Genomic DNA, 18,435 nt, shown 5'->3' on the forward strand with positions numbered 1-18,435 from the left:
ATGGGGCACTAGCTCCTCTGTTTTTTGGGAGAAGCACCAGACTGGTAAGATTCGCTCCCTATGCATATTGCCATGCCATGTTGGGAATACGATTTCTGCTGAGACTAAGTCTGCTTCTCCTACCCATCTCACTGTGGTCCTTCTATCCTTTGTTGTAAAGAAGCAGTTCACCTAGTTTTCAGATCTTTTTCAAAGGGAAACAATCTTTATATAACTGTAGACTTTGGTGTATCCATGGGAGGAGGTGGGTTCAGGGTCTCCCCACCCCACTATCTTGGACCTTAGATGGCCATTGCTATCTTAACCGGAAGCTCTCTTTAACCAGATTGAAGGCAATAGGAGAAGAGGGCAGCAGAGACTGAGATGGTTAGATACAATCACTGACTCTGTGGACAGAATTTGAGCAAACTCTGGGAGATAGTGAAGGATAGTGAAGGACTGCCATCTGCAGTCCATGGGGTTGCAGAGTTTGACACGACTTAGCGACTGAACAACAACAGCTTTCACCAGAAACCTACTTTACTTTTCTATATGAAACTTATTCTGGGGATTTCCCAGTCCCTTCTCTGGGACTTCCCAGGGAAGTCCTGGGAGTTGGAAGTCTACCTTGCAAAGCAGGGGACGCAGGTTCCATCCCTGATCAGGGAACTAGGATCCTACATGCTGTGAAACAACTAAGCCTGAGTGCTACAACTCAGATCTGAAGCAGCCAAATAAATGAATTTTTTGCCTTTTTTTTTTTTTTTAAAGAAATGTATTCTGCTTCAACCCATAACGAGTTAGACTGGCCATAAATGTGTGCTCAGTCATTTAGGAGGTCTCTTCCTTCATGCTCTATTATTGGGCCAGAATCCTGGTTTTAAGTAAGAACAAAAAGAATAGGCAGCAGTCTGGGAGCACTTCATCTTTACTGTCACTCTGTTGTCCAATGCAGGTGTCTTGTTCTAGGCTTTGCCATCTCTCTCTTCAACCATGATGCTCTGGCCAGGCTTACAGCATTACTTACTTCTGCCAGTAACCTCCCCTGCCCCCGAACCACAGACTCAGCATCTCATAGCCATCCCTCTATATAAAGGGAAGCCACTTTGTCCTGCATCTCTTCTATAGTCTCAGAGAAATTCAGACTCCCCTAAGATCTCAGCTCCATCACTTTCACCCCAAGAGCTACCCAGTTTAATCTTCAGTGTGTATGAAGGTGAAGGTGAAGGTGAATGTGAAGTCGCTCAGTCGTGTCTGACTCTTTGCGACCCCGTGGACTGTAGCCCACCAGGCTCCTCCATCCAGGGGATTCTCCAGGCAAGAATACTGGAGTGGGTTGCCATTTCCTTCTCCAGAGGATCTTCCTGACCCAGGGATCGAACTCAGGTCTCCCGCATTGGAGGCAGACGCTTTAACCTCTGAGCCACCAAGGAGTATAATCTATAGAAACTCCTACTTATTCCCCAATCTGAGTGAGGGCTGGTGGTAGTAGTGTTGGGGAGTCAGTATTATAAGGTCAGTTGACTAAGAAATGTAATACAGATTTCTCTTTCAGGGATGGTGATGGGCAAAAAGATGCTCAGTTCAGTTCAGTCACTTAGTCGTGTCCGACTCTTTGCAACCCCATGGACTGCACCATGCCAGGTCTCCCTGTCCATCACCAACTCCCGGCTTTTACTCAAACTCATGTCCATTGACATGAGTCGGTGATGACATCCAACCATTTCATCCTCATCTATTTTTTCTTCCTTAATAATCTACACTGTTATACTCTGCTTAGAAGCCCTCTTCTACCTCTCTCTTTCCAAGGGCTTCTCTTCTCTTCCTTCTTGCTCATTCCCCTGAGTTTTTATTATTATTACTATTTTTAAAATCAGTATTTTTTTTATTTAAAGATTTTACCCAACTTTTTCTCTTTTTTTGCTATGCCTTACGGCTTGTGGGATCTTAGTTCCTTGACCAGGGATCAAACCGGTGTCTCCTGTAATGGAAGTGCAGAGTCTTAACCACTGGATGGCCAGGCAAGTCTCCCACTGAGTATAAATTTACTGTCTCAGGGCAGAGATAAAGTCATTGTTTCAATGGGTAAGTCAAATCTGTACAGTAAGTGAAAGTCTTTTCTCATCTAGGGACTATTCTGTTATACAATTTAATCTTATCAGCATGATCATATTTAATTGAATGACTTCAATGTCCATGTTTTTGACTGTTTTTGAAATTTCAGAGCCCACATTTATAACTGTATTTATAATTGCTTAAGCATTTAGAGAAGTTCTGTTTCTTTGTTGCTACAGAAAAATTTAGTTTAATTCTTTGCACTATGAATTCTGTCTTTCATGGGGTGACTAGCTGCCACTGGCAATATAGACACCTAAATAACAATAGCTCAGATATCTTAGAAAACTTTTAAAAGCATAAAATATTTTACTTTAAACCCAGGATTTATTAAATATGTGCCTCAACAAGTAAGAGGCATTTTTCTCCCTCTGCCCCAGCTCCCTAAATCGTTTCATAAAAAACATAAATTTTAGAGTTTTTGATTTACGTTATTTCTCCCCCTCAGAAAGAGTGGTTTAGAGCATGGATTTCAGAGTGTGTCAGAGCTCAGTTCTAGGCTCTGTAAAATAGCTGCAGTGTGATGTAGAGGAAGTTCTCACCCTTGATTTTCTCCATCTGTGAAATGAGGCTAATACCACTTGCCTTAGGGACTAGACGATGGCAGGAAAACATCATTCGTAAAGTAAAGTGAAATGTTAGTCATCCAGTCGCACCCGACTCTTTGCGACCCCATGGACTGTAGCCAAACTCCTCTGTCCATGGAACTCTTCAGGCAAGAATACTGGAGTGGGTTGCCATTCCCTTCTCCAGGGGATCTTCCCACCCCAGAGACCGAACCCGGGTCTCCTGCACTGCAGGCAGATTCTTGCCCAAATGAGCAGTGGACAGGTTTATTTCCATATCTATACAGAAAGTTTGGCTTTCCTATAGATTCTTCTATCTACTGTTAGGACTCTGGAAAAGGATATGAAAGTTTTTGAAACTCAGAAGTGTTTCTGGACTTCTCAATTCTATGAGATCTGACACCTCCCTTCATGAGAAAACTGGGTACATGTCCTAAAGATGTTGTTTAGAGAAACTGTATATAAATTAATTTTTTTTGTTGTAACATTGTGTTTCAGTTATGCCTGTGACCACTAGTCAAAGGATTTATATGCCAGCTCCTATTGTAAAAGGCAGAACCCACATCTTTGCTGTCCCCTCCCTTGTCTCCTCTGTACCACGTTTTCCAGAACTCCCTTCTCCATTTGTTCTAGACTTGAGTCTGTCAGTGTGAGGCCCAAGGGTGAGGTCTGGAAGGGAGACAAGAGGGAAAGGCCATTACTCTCAATAGGTAGTTTCAGGCAAACCTGGGTGCAGAGGACACATGAATGGTTCACAGCTGCTACTAGGTGAGTCCCTGCTTATTGCGTGCTTTGGTACTCTAAGCGTTGATGAAATTGGAAGTGGCTTTTGGAAAAGCATTTGCTTTGGTGCTGGCTGAGGTCGCCAATAGTGCTGCTCACTGAGATCTTCAGTGATAGCCTCCCTGACCCCCGCCCCCAGCCCTTCCAACAGTTGTGTAAGCCTCCATGTCACTCTATGAAAGCCCTTCCTTCTTAAAATACATAGCGTGGCTTCTGCTTTCCTGAAGTCAAACCCTGACTGACATGGGCAGCCTGGTATACTGCACACGAAACTTGGAATGGAAGGAGCTTATATATTATGGTCGGTCATTCCATATCAGCCTACCTTGACCTAAATCATTCTTTTTAAAGCAACTCTTGATTTTCCACTTTGTAGATGTATCCTAATTTATTTAACCATTTCCCTGTGGAAACACACTCAGACAGTTTCTCATTTATAGCTTTTCTCTAACACCAATGAACATTCTGGTATTTGTACTTTGCACATGTGTATGATCATAATTGTTGCAAACCAAAATAGTTGTCCTGGAGAAGGCAATGGCAATCCACTCCAGTATTCTTGCCTTGAGAATTCCATGGACAGAGAAACCTTATGGGCTACAGTCCATGGGGTTGCAGAGTCAGACACAACTGAGCGATTAACACTGTCACTTTCAAAATAGTTGTAGCAGTTCCAACAACAGTATCTGATTTTTACTTTTGTCATTTAGAAACCATCTGTCCTATTGGGTGAATTAATTAATAATTGGAGTTTCACTTTCTCTGTTAGAAACCTCTAACTTTTTCTAAGAAAGATGCTCTTTATATCTAAGGCAGTAATATGAAAAATTTTTTTTATTTTATGTTTTAAAGATATATGTCATTAGAGGGCAGTTGATTGGGCTTCCAATAAAATAAATCAGAAAGGATCCCATTACCGAATGTTAGCTGGGAAACAAAGAGACCGTGAGGTGAGACCTTCTTGTTTCATGCTTCCTTCTCTGAAATGCCATAAATCTGTGGGAGGATCATGTTTGTATATTTGAGGCCAGATATATGTTTGTGTGGGAAGCAAGAAATGCTTGGAACATTGTTTTCTCGTTAGAAGTTCTATGCTCTTCCTTCAACTAGTATCAACTAGGAGTTGGACACGACTGAGCGACTTCACTTTCACTTTTCACTTTCATGCATTGGAGAAGGAAATGGCAACCCACTCCAGTGTTCCTGCCTGGAGAATCCCAGGGATGGGGGAGCCTGGTAGGCTGCTGTCTATGGTGTCGCACAGAGTCAGACATGACTGAAGCGACTTAGCAGCAGCAGCAGCAGCTTCCACAATAAAATTTATCCCTTTTTTCTTTTTTTATGAAAAGGCTGACTAACGATTTGCCATACTGGATGGAAACATACACCTTAATGCTAGGATTACATTTCTAGTTAGAGAGGGATGAGTTCTTATATCATGGCTTATTTCAGATCTCAATTATGAGGCAAAATTGCAAGTTTGATAGGGTCTAATCCATAAACAGTACTCAAGAAGTATTTGTTGAAGAATGAGTGGGTGCACTAATCACAGAGGATATTGTGACATATATTTTCATTAAAAACAATTTGTGCCACCTCAAAGAAGACATTCTTTGTCATTGCTTTTGTGTTCTCAACAAAAAAGACAGCCTCCGATGAAGCTAAAAACCTTAGAGAATTTCTGGGTTGAACTTCTTTTTCAAAGATACCAGAAGATACACTTAGCTGGCTTTTGAATGAAAAGTTTCACCTTCATTTTGGAGTAGGATAAATGATCTTTGCCTTGGCCAAATAGGTAAAGGTAGAGCCCTGATCTGGTAGGGGAATGTGAGATTGAATGAGTCCCCTCTGTCCACTTTTCCTCACTCCTGGATCTGATTTGTAGATCCCTTTGGGGAATGATTTGGTGGTACCCAGACAGGAATAGATGAGAAAAGTTAAAAGTAGTGGCTCTTTGATGATAAGCCATGTGAAGACCCTTACATGGTTCAAGGTGTGAGCTATTCTTAAAATGAAATTATAAATGGAATTTTAACATATAAAGCCAGGATTGATGGGAAAGCAACAAACAAACAAACATTGGGCTTAGTTGGAAGCCAGATATATTTCACTTAACATTTTAAGTTTGTGACTGTAGGCAAATAAGTGATCATACCATTCTCAGAGGGATACTAAGAGGCTGAAATGAGATATGACAAACAGTGTGATAGATCCTCCTTTCATTGTCATTAAATACTTTTGCATGATCAAGGACTCGGTGTATGCTGGTCCCTCGTGTGTTTGTGTTTGTAGTTAGTAGATCAACAAAACTCAGGTTCAATGAACTAACCCCTTTGGATGACACAAGTTGTCTTATACCTAATCTTTCCCTACATATCTATTTTAATAAAGAAGCTTAAGAAAATTTATTTCAGTTTTAATACTTCTCACCTGTGAAGCGAAGGTTTTGGTATAAGGGGACCTTCCAGACTGCCCATGTCTCTCTAAGAGGAAGTTTACTGCTGGCCTTGTTTAAGCATTGGTATAAGAAAGAATGCAACTTTGGGTTATCTTTCTTCCTGGTCTTGAACCGTCTTTGAAGGACCTTTATTCTACATCAACCACCCTGTCTTCTCTTGATAAAACATTGTTGTATCTTTGGGCTATCTATAATCTCCAGAAAAAAAGACAATTTCCTAGAATTTAGAGAGAGTAATTTGCCAAATCACTGGGACAAGTTATGACTGATGCTAAAAAAATAGAAAAGTTTGATTTCAGTCAATTAAAAAAAATTTTTTTATTTGATAATGAAAAAAAATGGCATTGAAAGTGAAGCAGAGATTGTGAAGTTGATAAAATAGTGAACTTATCCTTAAGGCAAAATACACCGTGATCTCCTCAAAGTAAAGTAGTGAGCTACTTTATTCTTACCCGCCCGATGTGTAGATGGCACTGTTTGCAAAGGAAATATCTCTGAGCCCAAGAGAAGCATAAAGTGGAGGGACCCAGATCCCTTGCCACGCATGATCTCTTCCTCCTCTCCCATTCTTAGGCAATAGCCAGCTCTAAGGGGCTTGCTACTCATGTTCTTTCCTCACCAACTTCCCTGAGGAAATGGTCCTGAGCAATGATACATACCTAAGGTGTTCCACTGAGGAAAGAGAAATCTTGGAGCCAAGCCCAGAGACTAGAGAGAGAATCCACTTTCCCCATCCCAATTTAGGTATGGTTCCTCAGCTGTTAATCTGAGCTTCTGCTGTGGGTTGGAGGGACAGAGATAAAGGGCTGGGAAATTCAACAAGAATTGGTAGGTCTGAGGTTCATAATCCTTAATGTATTCCCCTGGGTGCATCACACCATTAGCCTGTTAGAGATAGGAGTGGACTTCACAGAGGGTGAGGTTGGTAAGTCACCATGGAGTCACCTAGAACTGAGGGGAAGGGATAGATCAGAAGGGTGCTGACTGGAGCAAGTTAAAGAGAATATGGCAAGCTGATGGAGTTAATTTCATTTGGTACTTACTTTAAGCCAAGCACATGGATATTCTCATAAAAACCCTGTGACGTAAGTTGCCACTCCCATTTTACAGATTAGAAAACCGAGGCTTAGAAGGTAAACTACTTGCTTAGAATAATATAACTAATAAGTTGAGTTACTCACTAAGGATGACATGGCTAATAAGTGGTGGGGTCTGAGTTTGATTATCGTTCTTGCACATAATCATCAGTGCAAGTGTTTGCCGCTCTTCCACTTGGAACACTCCCTCAGAGATACATGCATCTCCATGTCTGTACCCTTACTGCTTCCCAGGGTGCTGGGCAGATGTCTGAGAATGTGTCTGCTGATTTCTTCTTCTTAATGCTACTTAACTTGATCATGTGACCAGACTCACCACCAGCCTCGTTGGATTCCATCCTTGGGAGTTAATTTCACATTGCACCTGCTATCAACCAGTACTTCTTGGTTCCCAGATAACGCGATCCACACCCAGATCAACCCTTATTTGTCTTCTCAGTGAACTAACAGGGTGAAGTGCACTGCTAAGAAAACTATTAGCCTGTGTTTTACATTTGTGTTTTGTTTTGTTTTTGGTAGGTACAGTGTCTTTTGGATAACTCCCAAAGGTCACTCACTATGCTCAGGATTTTAAAATCCATCTCTTGGCTGATCACTTTTATCATATGCTTTATGGTGCATGCATGCTATGTCACTTCAGTCATGTCCCACTCTTTTCAACCCTATGGACTGGAGCCCACCAGGCTCTTCTGTCCATGGGATTCTCCAGGCAAGCATACTGGTGTGGATTGCTACGCCTTCCTCCAGGGGTTCTTCCTGACCCAGAGATCGAACCCAGGTTTCCTGCATTGCAGGTGGATTCTTCACTGTCTGAGCCACCAGGAAAGACAACTCCCCATACACTCCCCAAAGACATTTCTACTTTCTCCTGAGATGTTGCACCTTTAATTATCTCTGAAATCTACTCTTAAAGGTCACTGGTGCCCTTCTAATTATTAAGTCATATGCCATCTTTTCATATCTGACCTCAGTATTGACCTGGCTGATCACCTCTCCTTTTTGAGGATTCTTCTTTTCTGTAAGTCTGTGACTTGGCCACTCCTGCATGTGGATAGAGGCCATATCTTTATCTCTGTGTGTCTGTCTATTTGTCTTACTGTGCCCTTTTCCTTTGGTCTTAGTATTGTCTTTCCAACTACATGCTAAGAATCTTCACCTGGATTCAGTATAGGTTCTTGAACTTAATATGTGGAAAACTAATCATTTCCCTATGCAAACCAGGTCCTTCTGATTTCTTTATTTCTGTGGTAAAAAGCAAACATCTAATTTCAAACCTAGAGATCTCCTTTCATATCTCCATAGTAAGCTTGTTAAAGTTGTGTGAAATCAATCTTCTTCATCTCCTTTGCTTCTCCCCTCCCCCCCATCTTCTACGCCATAGCCCATTTAGGTTTGTAATTACCTTGGCTTAGACTTCAGCCTTCAGCCCTGAAATCCATCTCACACAGCCCTATCATATCAATACCTTAAAGTAGAAGTCTCATCTTAATATTTCCCCCATGAAAACAAAGATAAAATCCTCAATAGCCCAATGTTATTTACTGAGTTGATTAATTTCTTATGGTCTTCCAAAGTATGGAGGCTTTCCTGATGGCTCAAGTGGTAAGGAATCCACCTGCAATGCAGGAGATGAGGGTTCACTCCCTGGGTCAGGAAGATTCTGTGGAGGAGGGTTATTCTTGCCTGAAAAATCCCATGGACAGAGAAGCCTGCTGGGTTACAGTCCATGAGGTTGCAAAAGTTGGACACGACTGAACACTGGATGGATGGATCCAAAATATGTTTCCAGCTAGCCTTTCCTCCTTCTCCCTTCACTCGCATCCTGTTTGAAGAAACATCTTAGTTCCAGGAAACTAACCCATGTTTTCTCACTTCCAGTCCTTGCTTTTAAGGTAGTTTCCCTGTTAAAATGTCTGACAACATTCCCTCTGACACTTTGGCCTATTAAAAAGGCATCTTTTTATCAAGGGCTACATCCAAGTCCACCTCTTCCTGAAAACCTTTCCTGAACCTCCCAGTTGATGTTTTTTTCCTTTCTTTATTTAAAAAATAATTTATGTCATACAGTTGGAGTTCACCCTTGATGGTTGGTTTGCTTATTCATCGCTGTATACCTAGCACACATGTCATAGTCTCATAATAAGTAGCTATTGTGAAGAACTAGGTTGAATGTACTTCGTTTACCGCTACTATAGATATGGAGAAATATACTGACCGCATGCTTCTTGCTGTGATAAAACTTAGAGACACACTGATGAGGAAAGATAGTTAGAATGAATAAGATATCCACTGAAAGCCCATGATAAGGGCCAAATTAGTGCTACAGATTGTAAGTACTGAGTGAGTTTGGTGTTCGATGAATTTTTGGTGGAATGAATTTCATCTGGCAACAGACCTATATTTAGTGTTGTTGAATGAGTAAGAGATGAATTGATGTCCATAGGTAGTGGGAAAAGAAATTCTAGGCTAGGGCTGGGAGGAAAGGCTTTTCTCTGCTTCTCTGTGAGCAGCCACTGGCCCTGGTTCTGTTCTGTGAGGCCATGTGTATGTGTTAGTCATTCAATAGTGTCCAACTCTTTGCGACCCCGTGGACTGTAGCCCACCAGGCTTCTCCGTCCATGGGATTCTCCAGGCAAGAATACTGGAATGGATTGCCATTCCCTTCTCCAGGGGATCTTCCTGACCCAGGAATGGAACCCAGGCCTCCTGCATCAAAGGCAGATTCTTTACTGCCCAAGCTACCAGGGAAGTGCCTTTTGCACTTTGAATATCAACTCTACCTTTATCCCTCCCTTCCTTCCTCTCTCCCTCCCATTCTCCCTTTTTTTTTCTTTTTTTGGTTTGGTTAAACATCTCCTATTCTTTTAGGCACATTGCAATATCATTTCCAGACCCTTCATTCTGGGGGCTTCTGAAGACTTGCTACACTTAGATAAGGTGCCTCTCTTACGTGCATCTCCAAATTGAATATACTAACCCAGATATGATATTTTTAGGTCAGAAGGCAGGGGGACTCTGTTGCTCTTGTCCTGAATTTGTACTTCCACTCAGTTCAGTTCAGCTCAGTCGCTCTGTTGTGTCTGACTCTGCGACCCCATGAACCGCAGCACGCCGGGCCTCCCTGTCCATCACCAACTCCCGGAGTCCACCCAAATCCATGTCCATTAAAGGAGTCTAATAGCACACTGACCGCTAGCTCTTACAGACAAACGGGCACGTGACCATTCCTGCTCCTTTGAGTATTAGAATCACTTTTACACTGAGGTTGTCCACATGCTTTTATGAGCGCTAATTCATTAAGCGTCATCACACCTTGGTGAGGACCTGGGAATCACTTCTTCCAGCAGGGAATTACAGGCTGCACCTCCCCAGAATGCTAACCACCATGCCCAGCCACGCCGTGGAGGTGGAGGGTTGAGACTATCATATTCAATTGAAACTGCAGGGGGAATTTTCGGGAGGCAGAATGTAATTACTTTAGTTGGACTGCAGCCAGGATTCCGGAGTTAACACAACTGCTCTTAGAAAGTCTGCCATAAGATCTCTAGTGACCACAAATGGTTAGGTCTGTGGTTTTAGGTTTCATCCAAAAGGTAAACAGCTCAGTGTAGCACAGTGCCCCCAACACCACGAGGGGCATCGATTCACACAGACCCGGAGAGGAAAGGCCACCTACTGAATGAGAAACACCATTTCCTGAAAGTACCTACTTGTTCCTGGGAGGTCTCTCATCCTTGCACCAAAGCAGCCCAGCCCTTACTCAGCTAGTAAGAACTGACAGGCTCCCAGCACAAAGTGGTATGGCTGCCAGACTAAATTATGTGCTTGTCATTTTTCCCTGTGTTGTCCAAGATTCCAGCAACAAAACAGTAGGGAACTCCCCATACACATTTTTTTGCTCAAAACACATTCGTTTCTCCTCTCAGTAAAGTTCCTGGATCCCACAGTCCAAGTTAAACACAACTGGAATTTCCCTATAAGTCAAAAACAATATTAATTCTGAGCCCACATATTTTTCTTCTTGTAGGGTATGTACACATTTAAACATAGCACATGTTGCAGACAGTCTGCAAATGGTAGAAAGCTCTGGAGGAAAAAAACAAAAAGGAAGAAATGCAAGGGAACATATTTTTCAACAAGAGAGCAGAAGAGGTTTGGTGGGGTGTCTGACCCGGCAATGAGAATTTTCCTTTGTGGTCTGCTGAAAGAAGAGCACAGGTTGGCATCATGCCGTGGGCAGACGGTTGGAAGTTTCTATACCACACAAATCTTCAATGAGGGTGACTTCTTGGTGGGAAGCAGAGAGATTCGTGTCTGGTGTTAGCATGGCACACAGCTGAACTCATGTGCCCCTGACTCGGGCCTTACAGGAGACATTAAAGTCCCTGTTTATCTGAAGTCTCATGATTAACCATAGTCATCTTTTTCAAATTAAAATGGCAATGTAAAGTTTTGTAAATGTTAGTTCTTCTAATTGACGGTGGCTTGTTTAATTAAAATAAAGTCACTAATATTTTCTCTTGTTTTCTTTTTTATCACTGAAAGTTCATTTTTCACTAACACAGACAAGGTCTTCATTTTTATGAAGACCCATGCTGACCCCTAAAAAATCTGAGTTTTTTTTTTTTTTTCTTTAGTTAATGTTTGTGCCCATCTGGTTTGAATTTAGCATTCTTATGAGTCATTTCACTGTGATAGGAACACTCTGCTATAGAAAACTTCTGTTAATATTTTAACATTTTAAATCAAACACCGCATAGAGCATTACCTAAGCCTCCTAGCAATTACAGGAAACCGTGCCTTCTATTTGTTCATGGCTCCTGCCTCCACGTTTATTTTTTTAAATTGAACATGGTACATGGTAAATAAGTGCATATCCCATATGCGTATTCAAATGCTTTACCATCTTGGCCCAATGTCTCCTTTTGCAGCTTAAGAGCCTTTTGGAGGCGGCGTTTGCCTGAGGAAGGATGAATAATTCTATAGGAAGTCGGATGGTCTTACTTCTTAGGGCTGACACTTAACTTATTTAAAAGAGCTCAATTTATTTTCCGATCAACGTTGACTTTATAACTTACATTTTTACTACCCAAATTTCCTGATTTTGAAGCTTGAACTCATTTTCCTTTTACTGCTGGGCAACATTTCTCAAGGTAGTCTTTAAGGCGAAACGAAGGAGGAAAAAAATGCCAGGAATCTCTTTAAGAAAATACAGCAGTGTCTCCTCCACCTTCTTAAGCAAATGGATGGTTCCCAGGGAGGCTAGATTTGGTTGTATACTTAGTCAGTAAATTGAATCTGCACATGGGGTGGACATAATTTAACTTAAAAAAATAAGAGGATTTGAAGTATTATTTGTATATTAAAAGTAAAGTAAGCATACTTTAACAAGCCAAGCCATTTTGTCTTTTATTTGTTATATTTAAAATATTTCATCTTAATTTTGGAAGGAAAAAAAATGTCAGTGGTTTAAATCAAGTGCTTCAGTAAGGCGCAGACCATTTTTAAGGTAGGTACAGGTTCCACCCTTCAGCATAGATACAAATGAACTCCTGCTCTAAATGAATAATAGAGTTTCGCTCCCCTGTCCCCCCATTAAAGTTTCTTGGGTTTATTTCCTAATCAGCATGAATAAAGCTTAACAAAACAAAGCACCTTACCTGGGCTCTGAGCACCAATTCCTTAAGATAACTTTATTCTAATTCTCATTACATTTTAGTTCACTGATGGCGCTTGGAGAGGTTTAAATCAAAGGAGAAAAAATAATAACCGTTGACTCACAGAGGTGGGGCCCAGTTTCTTAGTCTTTGTTCAGGCAAAACATGTGTTGGAGGCTATGAAAGCTTTGCAAAATCCAAATCTGGGGCTTTTCGCAGCCACATGCCATACTGCAGATCCCAGACTCTGGGCATGACGAATACAGTTGTACTTCCCGTTAGCCATATTGTTGTGACTGAATTAAAAATACCGTCTTTTCTCACACAATTTAATTAGGAGTACCAGATGTGGTGTTGTATGACCGATGTCAAAATATCTATATGACACTTTTATGTAAACACTTTAACTTAATCAATCAAACAAATAGCTTTCACTGTTTTAAAGCATTTCAAAATTGCTTGGTACAAATACATTATATTTGTGTTATGCTAAATAGATCATGGCCAGCTGCAGCATTATTAAGAGATTAGGGGAATAAAGTTAGATTTTACTATATTATTTTTAAGGGCCAGCCTTTACAATTTCCTCCTCTGGGAAAGACGAAAAGAAGACAGGGTTAGAAAATCCTTTAATTTTGTAGTGCTAAAGAAAGTTTTCCTAGGGGAAAAAAAAAGAAAGCTCTTCCTCCACCTCCATCGAATATCGTTAATAAATATATCTTTGCATCCTCCGATGCTTCTGGGGAAAATTGTTTTTCTCTGGTTCCCTGTACAGTAAACAGCCCATTGCTGAGGCAGTGGGCCTTCACTAGCATATTAAGTGTCCTGGAAGTCTGATACTCCTGGGAGGATAGCCTGAGAACTAAACATCGAAAAGCCAAGCCATTAGCCTTCCAAGCACCTTACCTTATCTTGTTTAGTTTGAACTCTTTAAGTTCAATTCCCCCTGTATCGGACTTCCCTGGTGGCTCAGATGGTAAAGCATCTGCCTGCAATTTTGGGAGGCCTGGGTTCGATCCCTGGGTCAGGAAGATCCTCTGGAGAAGGAAATGGCAACCCACTCCAGTACTCTTGCCTGGAAAATTCCATGGATGGAGGAGCCTGGTGGTCTACAGTCCATGGGGTTGCAAAGAGTCGGACACGACTGAGGGACTTCACTTTCACTTTTCCCCTGTATCACTAAGGTCAGTTTAACTTTATCAATAGAAGTTGAGCTGCTGCCTAGAGATGTCCCTCTTTGAAGAGAAAAAACTTAGGAGAGATAGGAAACTATTCCATAACGCCTTTTGGAGAAACCCAAATGAAGTTTTTGGCCAACTCGTTGACACTAGAAACTCAAGGTCTTGACTGTGAAACAAACCGTAATTACCTGCTCTGAGCGTCATGTGAATCTTTATGGAATGTTCACAGGGAGGGTGGCTGAAACGGCACTCCGTGGGAAATACTTCATTTGAAGGAGAGGCAAAGAAGGAATGGATTTTAGGCTTCTTCAGGGCCCTCGTGGCTCAGCAGGTTAGCTGAATGTGTGTTTCTAATGAACCCATTTTTCACTTGGCCCTGCCTCTGCTAGTCCCCCTTTTTCCTCCCCTACGTACCTTGTTTACCTTGTTTAATCACTCAGTCGTGTCTGGCTCTTTGCTACCCCATGGGCCGTCGCTCACCAGGCTCTTCTGTCCATGGGATTTCCCAGGCAAGAATACTGGAGTGGGTTGCCATTTCCTCCCTCACGTGGAACGATCACAAAAAGAATAATTTTGGAGAGGGGTGAGGAGAAGCACTGGTTAAGTGTGGAAGCTGAGGCACATCCAGCTAATGTTCTAGAATGTTCTGCAACCCCTCACCTTGATAGACCTTTGTGACAGCTCTTCCACATTGTGGCCTCTACACTGCGGTTTACAAAAACTAGGTGCTCTGAAGTTAGACAACCTAGCAGCTTGGCTCTATCTCTTGTGGAAACTCAGGGGAGGATAAAACGAAAAGGAAGCGTTACCCAGCAGGCCTTGCCTTTTCCTCCTTTAACAACTACACACAGGGACTTCCCTTGTTGTCCAGTGATTAAGACTCTGAGCCCTCACTGCAGGGGCCCTGGGTTGGATCCCTGGACAGGGAACTAGAGCCCACATGCTTAAACTAAGACCCTGTGCAGTCAAATTAATAATAATAGTAAAAAAGAAGAACTATGGACAGAGAGGATATCTTCTGAAGAAAATTTGCTCTATAGCTGGTATCTATTTTTCCTTTCAGGTAACCCTTATTTATTTTGCTCAAGTCAAAACTTTTTTGTTTGGTAAGAACAATGAGATTGCTTTGAAACTCAAAACAGAACTAAGGCTAAGCTTAAACAGTGCATAGCTTGTTCTGAATTCCCCTTTAAAAGCCAGTCATAAACACTGAGTGATTCTCTGCAGAGAAGTGGGCAAGATGAAATACCCGCCCAGCCTCTAGAAAAAGATTTGAGATTATTGGAAAACCCATGTGTGCTGGGTGGCACTTACCCCATTTCCATGTTAGATTGGGAGTGTTTTAGTCAGAGGTCTCTACGGGTTCAAAGTGAAGAGTGTTAATAAACTGAGATTTTCTATTAATTTATGTGTAACAATTTAGTCACTTGTAGCTCTCTGCTATCCATACCATTGAGAGGACTCCGGCATCTGAAGGCTCTGATCACACTTTCCCTTGGGTCCTAGTATCAAGGAGGTTCCCCCTCCCCCAATTCCCCTCCACCCCATCTCTCTCCATCTTCTCCCTCCCATCCATGTTTCCTGTACTTTATCAAGGGCTACTTACTTTACTGATCCTACTTAGGTTGCAGGCATTACCTGGAGAAAACAATAAGTGAGGAAACCCAATGAACTTGCAAAGAAGAGGTGTGGGCTTTGTCCTCCAAATGGATTGGTTTTCTGGACCACACACTGTGAATGCAATCAGTTAGTGGGTCTACTTTTTATACCACTTAAGCTGGATGACCGGGTTGTTGTGTGCTTTGAAAAGCTACAGGAGTCAGGTTGGCATTCAGATAGTTTTGCTGTGTGAATCCCAAAGTGCAAAAAATCCTGAAGGGATTTATCTTCCCCCTTATTCTTCCTCATCTTTTTTTTTTTTTCTCTCTAAGGCATCTCTGTTTGCTTTGGCAGTTGCATAAGTCTAAGTGAGATGTGGGTGGAGGCAGTTAGGGAAGGAAGTGTGTGGGGGAAGAAAATGGAAATGCGGTGGGGCCGGCTGCCACCCTGCTTTGCTTTGCTGGGAGACCTGAATGAGCATCAGATGAAGGTTTTGGAAGATGCTCTTCTGTAGGACTCTCTCTTTCATTCTGTGTGGTGGGAGATGGGGCAGGCAGCGCCTGAGAGAGGCAATGGGCTCTTCTTGGTAGACTCACAAATACTGCAGGAGTTGCTCCCAGACCAAACAGTTTCAAAGAATTGCCTACACCATGGTGAGTGGTGTGATGGTTTAGGGTTTGAATATTTTCTTGATCTGTCTTGCAGTATCCCATTTTCTAGTGCTCAATGTATATGGCAGTTTCCAGAAAGATGTTCCTCTGTTGCCAACCCATGATGTCTCGATTATTTAATAATGAAATACCCCTACTATATCCAGTTCCCTCCTGCCTCATGGCGTTTATGCTCGCTGTCAAGTGCTGTTCCATGGCTGGGAACATTTCTACCTGTTACCTCTCCAATCCCCTTCCCCAGGGAAATTTCCATTCATATTCCATACTTTCTATTCAGATCTCAGCTTAAAACCCTGACAATGAAGTCTTTCTTGATGCTTCCAGGCCTGACATACAATAGCTGCTTCATGAATATTTGTAGCCACGTTAGGGATCTTCTTTATTCTGATGTGTCAGGAGCCGTGTCAAACTCAACTCTGGCCATCCAGAGTTTTAAGATTAAAAAGAGGTGGTCCTGACTCTCGCGAGTTCATAGCTTGTGAATGATGGGCACTGTGATGCCTGAGAGTACCATTCCTTGTCTACAACCAGTAAAGCTGATAAAATGAGCATCAGTGGGAGTCTCTCTGTTATGGCTCCCAGCTTTTCAAATATTTTGGCAGAGCTGCTTTTATGCTTGCCGTGCCTCATCCCCAGCTGTGTTGGGTTTACTTCCTCTGTGGGCAAGAGCCCCCTGGAGCCCTCTCCACCAGACCCCCAGTGCATTTGAATGGTGGGACTGTTGGTGTGCTGGCCATTTGCTGTCATGCTCAGATTATGTGGAGTTTGGGTGCTGCTAGATACATACATGGCGGAGGTTTAGAGAAAATTGTTCACAATCTGTGAAGCATGTGAATTATATTCCTGTGACATTTAAAAAATTCTTGGCAGAGGGAGAAGTGTTGAGTGAAAGGTAATAATCCACTGTTACCTTCCCCTTCATTTGGCTGCTGTGAGAGCTGCTGGAAAGGCCTTTGAGAAATCTGTTGAATTGGATTCGTCATTGTGCTTCCCGTTCGTTAGATAACTTCCTCATTCTTCTGTACCATTTTCCACTGGCTGTGTGTGATTAAAAAATGCTTGTTCTACAAGCATGCAATTGATGCTTGCTCCCCCAAGAGATTCACTTCTTAACACAATGGGTTCTAAGTGAAACTGAGAACAGGTTTGGACCATTACTTTTATAGGCGAAAATGTTTCACAAGTGACTGCCGTTTCGTTAAAAACTCAGTCTCAATCTTGTGAGAGACTGGTTTTTGTTTATGGCGAAGTTTAGATGATAATATAGTAGTCTCCCCTCATATTTCCTGGAGACTTTCACCCAGATGTAAGAGAAAAGAAACACCCAACTGTAGCATAACTCAGAACCATGAAAGCACTTGCATATAATTTCTAATTTTTCAAAAACAATGCTGACAATACTATTTGGCAATTCTTCTTTCTCCCTGCTTCACTTCTCTGTTATAGAGTAGTTTCACACTGACTGTATTTGGGAATACAGTTTAATACTTCCAATTTAGTGTGTTTTAGGCATTGCTCTAAGAACTTTCTGTGGAATAACTTTATTGATCCCTTACAATAGTATTATGATAGAGTAATATTATTATCCTTATCTACAGACAGGGAATCAGAGGCAGAAAGAATTGAAATAAACCACCCAAGGTCATGAGAGAGTAAATAGGGGAGCTGGGATCAGAGCCCAAGTATCTGGCTCCACAGTGATGTCAACCCTTAACTACTATGTTCCACTGCCATTCAAGTACTAGTCTCTGCAAACCGAACCACAGAGAGGGCCTACCTAGCTCAAAGGACTGTGCAAGTTATTGGAGACCCTTGCAAGGCAACCGTGGTCTCTGGGTTTCAGTGCTGGAGAACGGTCTGCCCATGTGCTGTTCGCTAGAGGACATTTCATTGCTTTGATGCTTAAAATAATTACTTTCAAAGATCAGTTCAATCTTTATGGAAAAAAAAAAAAAGTTGCTTCCAGGATAAAATAATAGGAAAGCTTTCTTTTCAGTGAAGGCTCCACTGAAGAAAATCATCCTTGGTTGTGTTTAAAACATATAATCTCCTTTTTTGGCTTTCGAACATGGACCCTGTAAATGAAACCAGACAGATGTGTGCATCTTTCTCCTTTCTCTGATTGGTATTATTTTAAAGTATTAGATGTCTTAAATCTTGTTTTTCAATATTAAATATTGCCTCTAAGAGGAAACATGAGAATAAAAACGATTTCCATGATGAGTCCACTCAGACTGAGGGTAGGATTAGCCAATTCCGCCATTTGTCTTTTGTGTCTGTTTGCCTTCTCATATTTGTTTGTTCGAATGAATTCAATTTCTTATACTCC

The sequence above is a fragment of the Budorcas taxicolor genome, chromosome 5 (assembly GCF_023091745.1).
Source record: "Budorcas taxicolor isolate Tak-1 chromosome 5, Takin1.1, whole genome shotgun sequence".
In the NCBI taxonomy this organism is placed as follows: domain Eukaryota; kingdom Metazoa; phylum Chordata; class Mammalia; order Artiodactyla; family Bovidae; genus Budorcas; species Budorcas taxicolor.